Source organism: Ictidomys tridecemlineatus, chromosome 1, assembly GCF_052094955.1.
Source record: "Ictidomys tridecemlineatus isolate mIctTri1 chromosome 1, mIctTri1.hap1, whole genome shotgun sequence".
In the NCBI taxonomy this organism is placed as follows: domain Eukaryota; kingdom Metazoa; phylum Chordata; class Mammalia; order Rodentia; family Sciuridae; genus Ictidomys; species Ictidomys tridecemlineatus.
The window spans coordinates 188154817-188174073 of NC_135477.1; the positions used below are offsets into that span (position 1 = coordinate 188154817).

The 19257-nt window shown below is 41.3% G+C and overlaps 1 protein-coding gene across 11 annotated transcripts in view; it reads right to left on the reverse strand.

Annotated features, from left to right (window-relative positions):
• Window positions 1-19106, reverse strand: part of LOC101975474 (uncharacterized) — a 76648-nt gene extending 57542 nt beyond the window's left edge. For 5 of the 11 annotated variants that reach the window (XM_078053194.1, XM_078053197.1, XM_078053190.1 and 2 more), the window contains exons 1-2: window positions 18843-19106; window positions 12475-12588 (exon numbers count right to left, since the gene is read on the reverse strand). The gene's annotated coding sequence lies outside the window, so the exon portion shown is untranslated. Of the gene's footprint in view, window positions 1-12474; window positions 12589-13709; window positions 13892-13961; window positions 14023-18678 lie in introns of all 11 variants that reach the window. The other 6 variants (XM_078053209.1, XM_078053205.1, XM_078053202.1 and 3 more) reach the window with 4 other exon arrangements.
• Window positions 19107-19257: the final 151 nt, after the last annotated feature.

Sequence of the window (19257 nt, forward strand, 5' to 3'; positions counted from 1 at the left end):
AAATTCAGTTTCCTTTCCCCAGCCTGTTCCATCCTATGGATGGCAGTAAACTACTAAATTTGTACCTATTGTTGGGGCTAGGAATGTGGCCCAGTGGTAGAGCACCCGCCTAGCACGCATGAGGCACTGGGTTCAATCCTCAGCACCACATAAAAAATATTAAAGGTACTGTGTAAAGGTATTTAAAAAACAAACAAACAAACAAACACACTTGTACCTCTCTCCCACATTTGCAGATACCCCCTCTAGTTTTCAGCATTATCAGCTCTTTGATTCCCTCATTACATTATAGTGGGCACAGTAATAAATTATCATTTTTTCGCTAGGTAATGGATGATACTTTTTTAAAGATTTGTTTCTGTTTGTGAACATTTGCCAAGAGGGGAAAGTAGAGAACATCACTGGAACTCCACTGTTAAAACCCTTTGGGTCCATCTTTCCTTGCCTTTCCCAGGCATAGATGCCTTATTGTCTTTGGGTAGCAGTTTCCTCTAGACTCTTCACAAGGTTCTGTGTTCTCAGCCACTCTTCTATCCTTTCCTGGGGCTGCCCAGGTGCAACAGTGACCTAAATCCTGTAGGGGGCAGAGAATTTGAGGCCCTGGGTCAGCTCCTCCTAGAGGACAGCCTGAGGTGTGGGGTGCAGCCTCTCAGGAGAGCATCAGAAGGGGCTGAGGAATCTTCTGGAACATGCCTCATCTGGACAGCTACCTTCTATGGATATCATCTCCCCAATCCCTGTTTCTATTCTTGAAGACAGGTGGACAGTGAGCCTGTGGATGCTGGTGCTGAGGGGCCAGGTCAGCAGTGATTCCTGCCCTTGCATTCTCTCACAGTTGTGAAGGAGGAAAACTCTCCCAGAGCATAAGGACCACCCACCCCAGTGCAGTGCTGTGCAATCCTGAAAGCCTCATAGACTGGAGTCATGGTCCAGGTCTCCTGGGAGGGTGATCATGAAGTGTTTCAGTGAGCAGGACCAGGTGGGAGAACCTTCCCTGCCCTTTGAGCCTGACACATCTATGCTCCCTCAACACAAGCTCTTGCTGTGTTCATCACTTTGAAATGCTCTGCTTACTACATTGAGGCTCAGGTTTTTCTTAGCTATGGAGTGTATTTATTTATAGCTAAATAAGGTGAAATATTCCTTTTCTATTTTATGATTTTATCATTGGACATATTTTAGAATTTTAGGAAATCTCAGGGGAAAAAATGCTACTAATAGGCTATGTTGTCTTTTTCATTTCTTTTGTGCTGTTGAATAGCAAAACCAGAGTATTGCTTAAGCTTATATTTTCTCAAATTGTACTGCTTTTTTTTTTGCTTTATGTTTTTTATTTTCTTTCTGTCTTTATTAGTACATTATAGTTACAGATAATATTAGAGTTTGTTTTAATTATATATCTGTTTGCTAACAGGGATTAAACTCAGAGCACTTTACCACTGAGCCACATGCACAGCCCTTTTAATTTTAAATTTAATTTTTATTTCTTTTTTTAGTTGTAGTAGGACACAAGACCTTTATTTTATTTGTTTATTTATTTACTTTTATGTGGTGGTGAGGATTGAACCCAGAGCCTTGCAGGTGCTAGTACTTTAACACTGGGCCACAACCCTAGCCCTGCACCTTTTATTTTTTAAATATTTATTTTCTAAGTTGTTTAGGAACTTGCTATATTACTGAGGCTTTTCTCAAACTGGCATCCTCTTGCCTCAGTCTCCCATGTTGGTACAATTAAAGGAGTGCACCACCGTGCCTGGCTAATATGAGGGTTTATTTTTAACATAACATGCAACCATGGATGTAATTGTCTCCACTTCAGTCCACACCAAGTCTCCTTTCTCCTATTCCTTTTCTGTTTTGTTTCCTCTACTAGGCTTCCTTTTATTTATTTATACTTTAAAAAATTAAAATAAATGCTTTATAGATACACATAATGATGGAATCCACTATTGTATATTCCATGCATGCACATAGCATAATTTATGCAATTTCATTCTGTTGCATCTCTCGACTACACACTCAGGGTCACTCCAGGTGAACTGAATTGCACAAAATAAACACAGACAGAGAAATACCTTTTTCTTTGGGTCCTGTGAAGACTCCTCTGCTGTTAGGGGTCCAAGGAAAGAGAGAGAGAGCGCACATGCTAAAGCCTTTTACTGGAGAAAAGACATTCAAATGAAGCAAGGGGTCAGGTTTCAGGCAGTTGAGTCTAGCTTCATGATGTCTGCTGTCAGCAGATTGCCTGCTTACTGCATTGAGGCCCAGGTTTTTCTTACATATGGAATGTATTTATTTTATAGCTGAACAAGGTGAAATATTCCCTTTTTAAAAACACCTTTTCTAGCACCTGCAAGGCCCTGACTGACATCTGGGGAGGTCCTGCCCATCTCATGAGCTGTGTGGTGAACATGGCAGAGCAAGCAAAAGACAAATGTTGTTTCAGTTCCTCAGTAACCATCACCCCCCCCCCAAAAAAAATTAAGGCAACTCCAAAATTAAAACCAAGTTAAAATAAACAAAACCTACTTTGCATTATTCACATGTGATCACACATAGTAAATTATTGTGACTTTGAAATGCAGTATAATAATAGGACATTCTTATTGTTGGGTACTCTATTTCTATCACATATTTGAAATGGTAGATAATTACCAGATTTTGGAAGCTGCAAAAAATAAAATAAATTAAAATAAAGAAAACTGCTAATGTCATCCAAGGATAAAAATCAAAATTGGGCAATGTCAGCACTAGACCACTTGAAGTTACTTTTAAGAATCAAAATAGATACAAACATCCTTATAAAACAGGATTAGTTGAATCTAGAAGTTTATGAAAGAATAATACAAAGTGTTCACATATAGTGTATCCCTGAAATGAAAATAAAGTTTAAAAAAGTATCTATATATCTATCTTATGTGAAAGAAGTGCTTGCTAATTGTCCATGTAAAAATACAGTCATCTAAACAGGTATCTATACATCAGTCTTTATTACCTTTCACAAACGCACCCATCCTTAGAATGTATGAAAAGGCTTCATGTGAAAAGAAAGAGGGTAATAAAGGATGCATTTCAAGTCTATGGTATAAATTAATTTATAGATGTGGTCCACTGATGTGTATATGTGTTCAGAAAATAGAAGTTATTTTCCCTGAAATCTTCCAGATATTTTCAGAGAATATTTGTTAAACTTGAGACTAGAACTACTGTTACAGAAAAGAAGAGGCCACAGTCATGGGCAGGAGGAGCGGAAGCCCTTCCCAGAGCCAATGGAAAGATAATGGCATCATTAGAGGAGGTAGCTGAGACGGCTGTGTGGCTGTGCCCTGTGCTTCACGCTGCCACAAGGAAGCATCAGGACACAAAAGAAGTGCTTTTAGCAGAGACTGAGGCAGGCTCAGGAAATTAATAGGGAAGGAAGGGAACTCTGGACAGTACAGAGTTCACAAGGCAACCTTCAGACAAGGATAATGCAGTTTGCAATTTCATTAACTCCTGTCCACCAGGCATTGAGAAAGCCCCAGTTGTGTCCCACAGCTCCAGAAATGTAAGAGTTAGTGGCCCAAGCCCACCACCTGTGCTCACCTGTCCAGATCTAGCCAAACACCCCCTGGACCACACCACTAGGGTTGGAAAATCCCATCTTCACTCATTTCTATTTCTTGGAAGATGAGAAAACACCTGGCAAAGTCCCACCACTCCAGTACTATGACTTCCAATGGTCCAGATTCCCACCAGTACCTGAAATCATCTTGCAGAATCTAGGAAGGTCTCCATATCCTCAAGCCTGTGGTGTTGAGGCAAAGTATGGACTTCACTTACACCAGCCCACTGGGACTGAACAGGCTGTGGAAGCCCTTTTGCACAGCTCTTGGAATAAGAAATCCAATAGCATCAATACCCAGCACCACATTTGATCACCTGGTAGAAACTACGGAAGATCTTCCCAGCCAATACCCTTGGGACTGCAGCTGTTGTTGAAAAGAGCCTTGACATCACTCAAGCTTGACTCATTCATGTAGCCCTAGGATTGTAACTACCAACACTAAAAGATGGGCTCTGACCAGAGTTGGCCTCACATGATCTAGAGACATTTTGAGCCCTGTTCTGCATGTTCAGGGTTGCAAATATTAAAACCACAGTCTTCTTTGCTACCTGTATGATATCCATGGGATTAGGAAGGAACTCCCATACACATTTCACTACCTCCAGGAGCATGAATACCAGTGTCAAAGTTCCAAACAAGATCTGCACAATCATCAGAAGCCCAGCAACGTTCTCCACAGCACACAGATTTCAGAACTGAGATGCTGGTGCCAAAAGCTCTAGTACCACTTATGCTCTTATCTTCAGATGTTGTCAAGATGGTGGCAGCTGTCACAAAAACTTCAGTGCTATCAGGGATTGGCATGCTTACATTCACTGAAATGTTGGGTAACTACCTTCAGGTTCTGTAGTCAGAACATTGAAGCACTCATACAAGGTTTACATAAATAAAAAATGAGATCATGGAGACTGTTTTCTTTACCTCCCTATATCCAAATCTAAAACACCTGTACAACTAACATCCTACAGTCCATCTACCTAAAAAATCCTTTCTACAAAATCAGCTCCACAAAATCACACCAGAGGTGCAGACATCAAATCCAGACACAAGAATCAAGGATGGAAACATGTCACCTTCAATATGAAAAATAATTCCCCAGGAATATATCTTCATTGAGTGACAGCTATGAAGGATCTAAAAATTTAAAATGGTGGTAAGGAACATCAGTAAGATGTCACCAAACATAGATGAATGATAAGAAGGAATACAGAAAAAAAATTCTGGCTATGATTGAGAAATTCCTCAAAGAGGTAGAAATCATAAAAAAGAACCAATCAGGGGCCGGGGTTGTGGTTGTTAGAGGAATTACTTTGCATGTGTGAGGCACTGGATTTGATTCTCAGCACCACATAGAAAGCATACAAATAAATGAATAAAATAAAAGTCTATCAATATGTAAAAATAATAATGAAAAAGAATCAATCAGAAATCTTGCCTCTGTTAGGTTTATTCTTTTGGACAGGGGGTACTGGGTATGGAACTTAGGGGCACTCGACCACTGAGCCACATCCGTAGCCCAATTTTGTATTTTATTTAGAGATAGGGTCTCACTTAGAGGCTTAGCGCCTCAATAACTTGCTGAGGCTGGCTTTGAATTTGCGATCCTCCTGCCTTAGCCTCCCTAGCCGCTGGGATTACAGACATGTGCCACCATACATGGCTCAATCAGAAATCATAGATCTACAACTATAAACAATGAAAAAAGTAGAGAGTTTGAATAATAGATTTAATGAGTAGAAGAAAGAACTTCTGACCTTAAGGAGAGTCTTTTCAATTAACCCAACATTTTGGTTTGGATCTTCCGTAGTTTCTACCAGGTGATCAAATGTGGTGTCTTCTTCTCATGAAGACAAATGTGATTTAGAGAACAAAAGTAATATAATACATTATCATAATGGCATAGAGTATATAACTTAACTTGACAGTGACTAACTTTAGACAAATCTAATGTTCCTCCAGGATAAAATCTTTAGCACTCCAGAAACACAGGAGAGCTTCTTAAACATGGTAAAAAGCATCTAGAGAAAATTTACAGATTAAAGGTAAAATCTGAGTGTTTTATATCTCAGGGAATGATAAGACAAAAAAGAGTGTCTGAGTCTGCTATTTATATTCCATATTTAACGGGAGGTTTGGATATTTAACAACAAAGAGAAATTGTATTGAAAACATATGTAATAATTTCTAAGGAATTCACAGACAAATGAGCACATAATACAAGACTCAATTAGCTCATCAAAGCTGCGGATGACAAGACAAATAAACACAAAAATAGAAGATTTTTACACTGGAAAATGAAAACAACAAGCACTTCTATTATATTGTAATATAATAGTATAAATTGTATAAAAATATACTTAGAAATGAATTTTACTGCTGAGAGCCATTGCCAAGTAGGAATGACGCATCGAAATTTCCTTGCCAGCGTACCCCATGTTGCTTAGAGAAAGGACTCGTGGAAATGGACTTGCCTTGGACATTTGCAGTAACATTGCATGTATGTTTGAGAAAGGTGACCTGCTCAAGGATCCGGGTTTAAGGAGGATCCTACTGGATTAGGGCGGATCCAGGTTTAGGGTGTATCCTGATGGGAATAGGGCGTATCCTGCTGCCTCAGGCACGCCCACTCCCAGAGTATTTGGGATTCAGAACGTGGATTTTGCAGAGAACATGAATTTCCCCAGAACGTGTAAAGTGCCGGTGTGAGTTTGGGAATAAAGAATTGCTGTTTGAATCTACAAGGCTGTGATTTTGTGCCCAGCCAGACTGCGGCATTTTAAAACAGAAGGTTAAGACCTGTCCACCAGAAAGTGAAGACAGAAAGTAGAAAGTCATCAAATAAGATCTAAATAAATGGAAAGGCAGCTAATATTAAAGCACAACAAAAACCAGTACTGTTATGGTCACAGTTTATTTATTACATCCAATAGAATACAATGAATATGACAGTGTATCATTCTGCAACTTAGATCAAAAGTCTTGGGTGCTTTTGGTCTTCTTACCAGATCCCTCCGTCTCCATGAGCACAAAGACTGTGTTGCTTATGGAGGAGGAGATACCATGGGGAAGAGAAACAAAGTGCCCCAGCCAACAGCCAGTTCTCCCCAGAAGCAGAGCTGCCTGGTCAACACAGGCCTGAGTGGGCTCTACTGTGCCCAGATTGCTGACCAGCCCAGTCATGAGCTGGTAAGTTCTGGAGTGGTTTGTTCTGCATTCAGGGGTACCTGACACATAGACCCAGTGCAGATGCAAGGCCAGGATTCAACAACTTGTTGACTACAAGATACTTGGCCAAGAGGAAGCCCAAAGGCACTGATTTTATCTTCCCCTTGTTTAAGGTTGTATTTCTTATTAGATGGTGTATGTCTTATTACATCTATACATGCGATTGATAGTCACAGAGCACTCCACACATGCAAGCAGGAAACACACAACCACAGCCTGAAGATTAGAGCCACGATCAAAATAGAAAGTAAGTGTTCCTTTAATCTTCTCCCTGCACATTTAACCAGTGGAGGTCAACTGTAGACACAGCTGAAGACTTAGGGTTCCCCCTTTCCTTTTTTGCTCTGTGATCTCTGGGAGGGGCTGGGCCATCACTAACCAGGAGGTGGGAAGCTGTGGTCAACCCGTGGAGATTTTTTTGCCTGCAGCTCCAGTTCTCTTCTGGGGGCTGTGCTTCTGTGTTCCTTGGAGAGCAGGAGAGCTACTGGCAGGAAAGTGATATTCCCTAATTGTAGCACAAAAGTGGGTGCGTGTTGCAGGTCCTTTTCTGCAACAGATATCAGGAGGTCACAAACCTCAGAAATGCACCTGTGATGTGGCAGCCACAAAGAGTAAGTTGGGCTCCTGAGCACATGGACTGTGGCTGGTCTGCACTGAGCTACTGAGAGATTAGAAAAAAATTGAAGTAGTGTATTGGCACCCCCTTCTCTAGAGAAGGTCGTAACTAAGCTTCTCCAGAAATCTTCACCATAATTGATTTCAGGACTATCAGCAAAAGAGTCTCTACAAAAAGTTCAACGTAGTTATGTTGCTCCTTGCAACAAAGGTACGTGGGAGACAGGCGGGACCAGCTTGCTGTCTCCGAGGGGCTGAACAAGAGGGTAAGTGTTGCGGCCCAGTCCCCACCCAAGATTGGGAACAAACCACATTGAGCCAGAAGTTGAGCCAACTGTGAAGGTGCAGCAATCTCAACTTTATTGTGTTAGGGACAAGGTTATATACTGATAGAAGGAGGGAGTAAGAAGAGACAGTAGCGAGAACCAATAAGGAGCAGTTACGTCACTATTACTAAGGGCCTAGGCAGAATTTCAGGTTAAACCATTAGGTGGGGCTAAGGTCAAAAGCCAATCCAGCCAATCTAGCCAGGTCAGATATACGGAAATGCTCTGGAAGAACCCATGAGGCCACCTCAGCCAACACCCAATAATGGCTGCGGTCCCAAAGGAGATAAAAGGTTCCAACATAGTTAAACTTCCTATACTTCTATTGCTCTATTTTATTTGGCCACTGGCCTGGAAGAGATCAGGTACCGAATTCCCCCTTACTAGTTTTTACAAACATCCAGTATAGTAGTTTGTAGAAGTGTGTTTGCAAATACAAAGTGTGATTAAAAAAAAAAAAAATCTTTTAACAAGGCCTCTGGCCTTGAGCTGAGCTTCACAGAGATGACTACATTTCTAAGATAAAAAAAGTTACCAATTGGGTTCCATGGTAACAGCTGGCAGGTAGAGGAAAGAAAGGGGAGAAGAAGAAGCTCTCCTGTTCTCAGGTGCTTTCCTTGAAGGGTTAACTTGCCCAGAACAGTGAAAGAAACAGCTGCTTTTATGTGAACTTATGCAGACTGGGAACTTCTGAGCTCTTCCCCTTACATGCTGGGTATAAAGTTCTGAAACTACCTGAACTTGGGGTTCAGGGGGATTGATTGATTACAGTGAAAGCTGCCCTATGAATCTGGCTATAGCTAAATAAAAATCTGCTTCCTGTACCTATTTGCTGTCTTGCCTGGTTTGTCCCCTGCAACAGTAGTGTTAGGTCCCTAAACATTAGTAACTCCATTTTTGTTCTGGGACTCTATCTTCACCCAGAACCAAAACTACCAAGAAAAGGAAACTTAAGATACCCTGTTCCCATAACCTCTCCCACAAGGTCTCTAAATACAAATCTGTTATTGCTCAGCCACCTGAACTCAAGGTCAATTCTAGCTTGCTGCACCCATGGTCCTTTCTAGCTTGCTCTTGCTACTTCTAAAAAAAGATATAAAAACCTTATTCAAATAAATGTGGCTGTTGCACAACTCTACTGGGCAGTCTGGCAGGCTTTTCTTGTCAATAAACTTTGCTTTTTGAGCATGAGACTCCATCTTGAGAGATTTCTTTGAGCATTCTGTCCTAACTTTTTTTTTTTTTTTGAGAGAGAGAGAGAGAGAGAGAGAGAGAGAGAGAGAGAGAGAGAGAGAGAGAGAGAGAATTTTTTAATATTTATTTTTTAGTTCTCAGCAGACACAACATCTTTGTATGTGGTGCTGAGGATCGAACCCGGGCCGCATGCATGCTAGGCGAGCGTGCTACCACTTGAGCCACATCCCCAGCCCTGTCCTAACATTTTAGTATTGGCCGAGAATCAAGGAAGTGTCACCATAAATCCTATTCTCCCTCAGGGGATCTGCTTTGGTGAACCCCCAATCCAAACAGAGTGCTCAAATCTCTCAGGGAATCTCCTCTCCTCTCCTCAGAGCACTCTAGCTACTCATCCAACACTGGGTGGTTAATCCCCAGATGGATTATCCCCTGGTGAGTCTCCTCTTCTCTTGGGTGTGGAGTCTACTTTTTCTCTCTTATGGTGGGAACTCCAGCACTGCATCTAGACCTTCACATGGACATCCCTCTGGAACAGGGTTCCACTGGTGCCCAGTCTGGGATTCTCAGAAATGAGTGATGAACCTCCCTGGGCTGCTTCCATTAATTCTACTAGCACTCAGAGATGCAAGGATGCTTAGCTCTCCTCTTCCTAGTTTTTAGGCTCACCTAAAAGTCCATCAAAATCCCCCATCCCTTCCTCCCTTTTAGGGTGTCTGTAACTCATTGTAAGCCTCTCCATTTGGCTCCAGACCTAAAGGCACCAAACTCATTTTTTTTTTTTTTTTTACTGCAACCAAGCATGGCCTCATTATGATTTAGACAATGGCTCTAAAGGCCACATAATGGCACTTTCAACCCTGACATTCTTAGGGACTTAGATAACTTCAAACTTATCCATGCTCTGGCCTTTTCTTTCCTTTGTTTAAACCCTCTGTGCTCTTCCTGTTCACCTGTTCAACTTCTCCTGGTCACTAAGCCCTCTAAGGACCATTCTCAACCCCATGATACTAAGGCTTTCCCAGCTTTTGATCCAGTAAAGGAGTCTCCTCCTTATCTGTCACCCCCACCTAATGCCCATATCCATCCTTAGCACTCTGCACCCCAGCGCCCACCCAATATGGATTTTCCTAGCCCTCCACATACCTGATGTCATGGACAGCTTCCCTCCCAATCTTCCCAGCCCATTCCTGTTTTCTCCCTTAGGAAAATTGTGGGATGGGGGGGATTATCAGAGTCCATATCCCTTTCTCCCTCTCTGACCTCTCCCAGACCCAAAACACCTCAGATCCTGTACCACATATCCTGATTCTTTCACCAAAAATCCAATATCTGACATAGTCCTATGATCTCACCTGACATGATATTTATCTAATCCTCTCCTCTACTCTCCTCCCCAAGCCTCTCCAAAGATGGGACTACTCAGTCAATTCCCCCAAACAAGCCCTTGGGTTTTCTTTCTGCCAATTTTAAAACACTCTATTACCATACTGATCTCAAATTAAATATGCCAATAGGCTCAGTTCTCAAATTTGGCCACAAAATAAATCAGATAACTTGCACCAATGGCTCAAGTAAGAAACCTTTGATCAAAAATTCTCCAAAGTTTAAAAAAGAATTTACTTATTGCAAAATGACAAGGTTGTGTGAGGTTCCTACTTCCAAACTTTTTTTCCTTCACTCAATCACCAAATATAGCATGACGTAACAACCTCATTCCTCAAAGGTAATGGGAAATAATGTTTTATAATTTTCTGTATCCAAACCTGGCCTAATTACCAACCGGAAAAAAATAAGGTTTAAAAGCCCTAGGCAGCAATTTCCCTGGCCAAGACCCCTCTGAAGCCAGCACAGGAATGCAAATGGCAGGCTCAATAGGGGGACCTAAGACTAAGGAAAAAAGAATGTCTCTTTAACTTCAAATTTCCACCCTCCCTCTCTCTCCTTTCTCTTTCTCCCTCTTTTTCTCCTCATTCTCTCCTGTTGCTTTATTGAAATAATTCATGGCCATATCATTTTTTCTAGGAAACTTGTTTTTTAAATTTTTTTTAGCTCATTATATTTTAATATACATATTTTTGTAATTATAGATGGATACAATACCTTTATTTTATTTATTTATCTTTATGTGGTGCTGAGTGAGGTCTGAACCCAGGGCCTCATATATTCTAGGCAAGAGTTCTACCACTGAGCTACAACCCCAGCCCCTTGAACTTATTATTATTTTGATTCTATGTGCCTAAGTTAAAATTTATGATCAGACCAATTTTATCCATCAAAAATATATATTTTTTAACACTCTGCTTTATTCAGAGGCCAATTTACAAGAGTTGATTCTTAATCTAATAAATTTTTAAAAACTATAAGGCCTTGGGCTGGGATTGTGGCTGAGTGGTGGAGCACTTGTCTAGCATGTGTGAGGCACTGGGTTCAATTCTAAGCACCACATATAAATAAGTTAATAAATAAAGGTCCATTGACAATTTAACAAATATTAAAAACAAAAACTATAAGGCCTTTGCTTTTTTGTTCTGTGTACTGGCTTGTCTACATGTATATATGTATCAAAACCAACATATTGAGTGCTCATAAACTAGAATTCAAAAATGGATCAAATACCTTTGATTCATGTGATTCAAAAGTTCAAATTCAAATGGATAAACAAATAAAGGTAATGATGTCATTAAAATCACTAATCCACACTCTTTTCCCAAATGATCAGACAATGAAAAACATCACTTTCTATTAAATGTTTTAAGTATAATGTCCATTGCTTCTTCTAGAATTTTCATCAACAAAAAAGATGACTTAAAATGTTAACTAAATTTAATTTTCATGAGTAACCTAAGTTAAAATAGATAAATCAGATTTAACATAGACGGGATAAACATTGTAAATCTGATTTTTATAAATTGTTGTTCAATGGAAAGTATAGGATTGCTTTATTTCTGGTCTTCATTAAGGGCAAGATGATTAAGGGTTAAAATTTTACGTTCACGCATGTTCTAAAAAAATACAGAATTATAAAATACTATTATTTTATTTAAACTCCAGAGTCCTCCAATATTCTAACTAGAATTTAGGTCTCTCAAGGTCAATACTCTTGGACTTTTGACTCTGGAAATCATGTCAACAATGAGAGGAAAGAGGCATCTAAGACAGCTGCAAGGCTCTCACTCCTCCACCTGCCCTGTGTCCCTTCACTATCCAAGCTAAGGAAGAAATTTGTATGTAGATTTTTTTTTTTTTTAAAACTTGTCAGCTTTGGTTTTGGTTTCTGCTTTGCTTATCTGCTTTTCATATCTTTTACTAGCCCTTTAGGATGTATGCCATATTACATGGATCTTATTAATAGCCCCTTAAAACTGGCTGAATGGGCCACTATAAGTATGGGCTTGTTTCACTGTCACTATCTGGCCTTTAAATGGTTTTCTGGATAATCATACAATCTTACAATTGAAGTTGGTCTGTCAGAGTTAAAATGAATGAAAGAGATTCTGTACTCACATTTATTTAGTTACATGGTAAGGAGTCTGAACAGTCAGGCAATAAGTTGAAGGTGCCAAAAGGCATGGCCTCTGGTGTGCAAGAACAGCAGGACATCAGAAGAAAGATCTGAAACTAAAAAAGATAAAAGAAAGTTATAGGTATGGAAATATACTTTAGTATGGAAAATCAGAAAATAAAGTAATATTCTTGTGTTAAAGTCCAAAATAGAGGATAAAACTAAGAATGTAGACAAATTATGAATGTTTTAGTAAATTGCAGAAGGAGAATCTCAAAAGTTCGTATTTCTGATGGGATTAATCCGGTTTCCCAACCAGAGTTGACAGCAAGGCAATATTTATTACTTCCTGTAACACAGCTCCTTTCTCCGTGGTCAGTTAAATAGCTGATGAGGCCTAGAAAGTGACTGTGATCATCTAGCACCTCTAAGGTCCTCTGAAGGCTGGGAGCCCCTCCAGCCACTGCTCACATGGCTATGGCTGAATCTCTAACTCTCTGCATTTTTCTCTTTTTTTAATTTTTTTTAAAATTTTTTAATTGAAGGTCCCTTACTAGTCCTGCTTCCATAAATGGTCAAGACCAAGAGAAAAGGGAGGGGAACCACCTGGCACAGGGAGGGATCATCTCCACAATATTCCATTTATACACAGAACTAAACAGACAAGCACAGAGTCACTACTGTCTTTAGAAGTTGGCAGCATGGGATGGGGGAGAAACAGGAGGGAAATAGGGGTATCCTTAAAAAAAATACAGCTTCTCCCAAACTGGGTGCCTGGGGGAAGACTTGGTCTGTTTCAACCCAAGAGGAATAGAAGATCAAAAGCAGTTTGGGAAGGCCAGAACCGTCAGGGATGGAGGGAGGAGGAAGGTTCAGGGGGTGGGGGTGGGGGCTGTTTGGCAACTGGGGTGAAGGGAATGCCCTCCCTCTGCTGGGATCCCCCAGCCCCTCCGGTCTGGCAGGAAGGGGGCAGCCTGCAACCTAGAGCAGGTCTGGGGCTGCCAGATGCTCCAGGCAGGGGGCTGGAGGGGGCTCACAAAGGCTTGCCCTCCAGAGAGATGACAGCATTGCCCCCCAGTTTTTCAGCCAGGGTGCAGCGGTTCTTGACCTCCACATAGCAGTTTGCATGTAATTTGTACTTGATCCCTGTCAGCTTCTTCTTGATGGCGTCCTTGGACCTGGCATAGATCAGTTTGCTCTTAAGGGGTGCAGATTCAGAGGCCCAGAAGATAAATACCAGGTCCTCCTTCTTGCTCTCCTGGGTCTCCTGGCTCACGTCATAGAGGGCATAGCAGCCGTCCTTGTCTGGAGCACCTTGACAAAGGTGGTGTAGGAATGTCCAGTCTGGCCACTTCACCTAGCAGGACCTCCTTGCCCTCTTCCAGGATGATGCTCTCCACCGTGCGACCAGCACACTGGCTTCATACAAGAGGTTCGAAGCATAGAAGTTAACTAGTGAGATCAAAATAAACACACAAACTCAATTTACCTTTTTCTTTGACCAGGTCTGAGAAGGCCTTCCCTCTGGCTCCAGCGAGGCTTACTCAGGACTAACAGAGGAGAGGGAGAGGGAGAGGGAGGGGGAGGGGGAGAGGGAGAGGGAGAGGGAGAGAGCGAGCGCGAGTGAGCATGTCAGGGAGTGGCCTTTTATTGGGGAACAAGAAATTCAGGGGAAAATTCCATCCAATGAAGGTCGAGGGGGACAGCATTCCAAGGTCAGGATCAGTGATTGGTCTCAGGGTCTCACATCTGGAAAGGGTGGGGATTAGTTCCAACACAGTTTAGCCAGAACGCCTCACACCCAATCAGGGAGTTGCCCAATCACATGAGAGAATGGCTTCCCACAATGCTCTTCTTGTCCTGATTCAAGCTTCTTCACTTCCTCCGGAGGCAACCACACAGAAGCTGTGCTGTGGAAGCGGAAGGAAGAGCCAGCAAGAGCCAGTGGCATCAGGATCCGACTGAATCTAATTCTGCATTTCTCCACCCTGTCATCGGAGGTTGCCCGTGTCCTCTGCTGTCCCCTTGATGTGGGAGAGATTGGGTACAAGGGAGAGGCCACAAGCCCAAGGCAACTGAATTCCGCCCGAGGTGGCCACTCTGGTGCAGTGTGAAGGTCTTGGGCCTGAAGCTACCTCCAGCAGCCTTAGGGGACAAATATCCACCGCTGGGTGGGAAAGGTTTGCTGCGGGTGGCAGCCAGGCAGCTCCAAGTGACTGAGAGCATCTGGCTGGGGCGACTCCTTAGTGCTGCACAAATGCTTTGAGTCCAAGACCTGACTCCAACAGCCCTCTGAAGGACCTCATATCAACTATATGCTAAACTCTTATGGTTTTATACCACGTGGACAGTAAAAAGCATCTATACCAAGGGTTATGTTGGCTTGAAAAGAGATTACTGTTTCTCTTCCCCAATTTTCCCTTCCCTTACACACTCAGCAAACTTCACAAATCAGGAAGAAAAAAATAAACAAACAAAAAAACCTGAGCCGATTTTGAGGTTTGCATTTGTCTGGGTCTTTTGTTAGCACAGTCAGTTATTTAAACTTTGATGTACTGACAGGAAATTAAGTCTAAAACATTGATTCATTTTTACCTAGCAAAATAATTTTCTTATATTTGTTACTTAGAGAAACTGTTTTTTTTTTTTTTTGGAGGGGGACACCAATGATTGAACTCGGGAGCACTGAAACACATCCCCAGGCCTATTTTGTATTTTACAGACAGGATCTCGCAGAGTTGCTTAGTGCCTTGCTAAGTTACTCAGGCTGGCTATCTCAGACTCCCTAGTTACTGGGATTACAGGCATGTGCCACTGCTCCCAGCGGGAAATTAACTCTTGAAGAAACTAGGGTTTGCACCTGTTTTAAAGTCTTATATGATTACCTTATAATTGGTTAAACAAATAGTTGTCATTTAAATTATAACAATATAGTTGACACAAAAAACAAATGCAACTAGGTATATGTATACATCTGAGAACTACATCTGTTTAAGCCTATGTGTCATGTGAAAGTTTATGTAAATACACCAGCAAGATAACCAAAAACTGTTTTCTTTTATACATGGCCATGAAGGGCCATACTGTCTCTTTTTTTAAAACCTTTTATTTATATATGTTGCTGAGGATCGAAATCAGGGGCCCACACTTGCTAGGCAAGTGCTTTACCGATGAGCCATAACCCCAGCCCCTAGAAATCTGTCTTATATCTATTTACTTTGACTAAGTCAATTTCTAATCATTAACATTGTTTCCCAAATGTATAAGAGATTTAAGGCTAGATTCTAAATTGTACTTTAAAAGTTAACCTCAGTTAAATATAAAGCTTAAGAGAGTACTTTGCCACACTGGTATTCTCCAAACTAAAATTATCTGTAGCAAGAATCTTACATTTGTGTAAAAATAACAAACTGAGTTAATATTTATTTGTCTCAGTTAATGTTTCATAGCTGGATAAATTAACGTGTTGGGGCTGGGGATGTGGCTCAAGCGGTAGCGTGCTCGCCTGGCATGCGTGCGGCCCGGGTTCGATCCTCAGCACCACATACCAACAAAGATGTTGTGTCCGCCGAGAACTAAAAAAAAAATAAATAAATATTAAAAAAATAAATAAATAAAATAAATTAACGTGTTATCAATAAGTTATATATACCATTTTGTCTTACTCTTCACACTGGAATTAGAGTTTAAATGCACGCTTAAAAGATAATAAGGAGAGCCTCATCTGTTTGGAGGTGATATTATAAAATATGAAAACATTTTCCCACTTATCCCCACAAAAGGGGAGTTAAAAGCTCTCTTAGCCTTTGAGTCATGTTTTAGATGTAATGTTATATTGTATTACCTAACATCCAGATAGACTCAAAAACCAATATGTGTAAACTTTGTAAAAATTATATTTAAGAAACAGGCAAAAATCAGGTTCAAAACTAGACCACTTTACCTAAAATTTATCAAGAGCCCCATCTTACTTGACATGAGGCTCTGCCTTCCACCTTACTACATGTTATAATGGCTCCAAAACAGGCTGGCCTTCAGCTCATTTACAGTTATATGTAGAAGTTTAATGTTCTAAAGATTACTGTGATCTCAAACAGGTATATAATGCATAAGGCAGCTGAAGTTCAAGACAGCTGTTACACAAACCAAACATGTTCTTACTCTTTTTAATTTCATTTTGTATTTTCCTTGTAAACTTTATAACTGTTACCTGTTGATGTTTTGTAGAGGTACTACTTAAAAAACACACAACCTAGATTAATTTAAGATAATAAGCCATTACCTGAGGTCAGATAAAATATAAGGCTAACTTCCAATACTAATACAGACTCCAATTAAATATAAGGGGTAAAGTTACAAACATTAAGGTTAAAACTCTGTACTTTAAGACTGGTGGAGCTGGCTTGCTGGATGTTTAAGATCAAGATTTAAAACTTGAGCTTAAATAAAGGGGCCAAGAAAACCAATGTTTGGCTCTTATTCCTCTGAGTCAGCCTAAACCCAGGGAATAAGAGAACTTCTCCAAGGAGCTTTACTACTCTGGGCCACATGACTTCCTGATTAGGGAGATTAATGAGACCACTGGTAAATGAAAAGTTAATTAGTATACCTGCTGCAAAGAAGAAGATCATTCAAGAAGGGAAACATTCCTGATGATTCCAAGAGAAGCCACCTCATCAAGGAAACCCTACCTGGCAGATGGCACTAAAAGAGTTAAGAAGCTACTCTCAAGTTCCCCAAGATTGACCCCTTTGGGAACTTAGCTCTTTGTGTGTGTGTGTGTTTTGCTGGGGATTGAACCCAGGGTCTAGTGCTTGTGAGGCAACCACTCTATCAACTGAACTATGTCCCCAGACCTTCAGAGTTCACTCTTAACAACAGATAGGAACCAGGTCAATTTTTGACTAACTTGACCTTAAACACTTGGCAGGACAATATAACCCAAACACAGCCACATATGGACATTTTAGAGGAAAAACAATAATTATTTTAAATAAAACTTAGAATGGGGCTGGGGCTGTGGCTCAGTGGTAGAGTGTTTGCCTCAAATATATGAGACACTCGGTTTCAATTCTCAGCACTGCATATAAATAAAAAATAAAGGTCCATCAACAACTAAAATAAATAAATAAATAAAATTTAAAAGAGAAAAAAATCTTAGAATTCATATTTACGTTTGTCCCACAGCCCTGAATCCCCTAACTTCTGAGGTTTTCATCCTTTGCGAGACTTATAAACTGGCTTGCATACCTTAATTTTCCTTACTTCTTAAACTGACACTTAAACCCAGAAAGTCTACCCATTCCAATAACACCACACATCAGACATAGGAGAGCCATTGGTCTAATATTGGCAAAGAAGGGAGGCACTTGTGTCTTTTTTAGGAGAGGAATGCTGTTAGAGCTCCAAGAGAGCATCCAGATGTTCCAGCAGAAGCAGCAGCAGCCTTGACCCTGGAATCTCTTCCCTGGCTACTCCCGTTGAAGGACCTCATCCTTACATAATCATGGAGCTCTCAGGTAGGATCTTATCTATAATCTTATCTTATCTTACCTAAAGAAATTTCTACAAGATCCAGTAAAGGCATTCACTAATCAGACTAAAAACTAGCTCCTTATGAGCCAATATAGCCCTCCCCTGAAGATCTGTCCTAAACCATTCTTTGCCCCTATTGAGCTCAAATAAGCCAGGAGGAATGATACCCTTTATCATTATAAAATAAAAGGCTGAAGTATTAGACTCCTGGACAGTAGTAACTCATTTTGTTTCTGAGCCTCAGAACTACCAAGAAAAAAACTAAGATTCCCTGTTCCCATAACATAAGATGCCAAGAAAAAGAAACTTAAAATGCCATGTTCCCATAACGCCCCCCCCAAAGGTCCCTAAATACAAAAGTCTGTTATTACCCAGCCACCCACACCCAAAGTCGTTTCTAGCTTGCTCTTGCTCCTTGTTAAAAAGTTACAAAAACCCTATTCAAATAAATGTGTTATGTTGTGCCACTCTACTGGACGGGCAAGTTCTTCTTGTCAATAAATTTGCATTTTGAGCTTGAGATTCTGTCTCCAGAGATTTCTTTGAGCACTGTCCTAAAGAGTAGCACCATAAAGACATGTTATTAGTAGCAATACCTCATTGTACTGTTTGCATAGTTCATCAATGACATTTTACATATACTGCTTTAAAGACATCACAACCAACCTCACCTGTGACTTTCTCTCTTGTTTTCTGAATCATCTTGTTTTTGCTGGGCTGGAACCCAGGGCTTTGATTTGCCAGAAAAGCACTGTACGGCTGAGCTGTGCCGGGTAGTTTCACCTGTTCCTTTGAACATTTTCACGTGGCCTTCAGAAAAGTCAAAGGTACTTACTGAGCACTTCATTTCAGTTGAACGGGCCTCCTTTCCAGGGCTCAGGCCCACCCTGAACCCAGGGCAGGAAGGTCATGTGACTTAAGGTCTTAACACGCTCCTCCGTGGCTCCCGTGTGCACAGCACCGAATTCTACACACCGCCGTCCCCGTGGGTCTTATTCAGACGCCGCGGGCTGCCCCAGGTGCGCACAAGCGTTACCTGTGGGGTCAGGCCCCAGCCCGGGAGGAGGTGCTGCCTGAAAAGGGTTGGGCCTATTTCATCAGGGATTGGTTACTTTAGCTGTCCCTCAGGCGGGGGCGGGACCTGGAGGCTGTCTCTCAGGGCGGCGCTGCCCAATCAGGCGCACAGCCGGGGCAAGGCAAGGGCGGGCTTCCGCAGTCTCGCGCTTTCCTCGCTCGACCGCGCGGCTCCG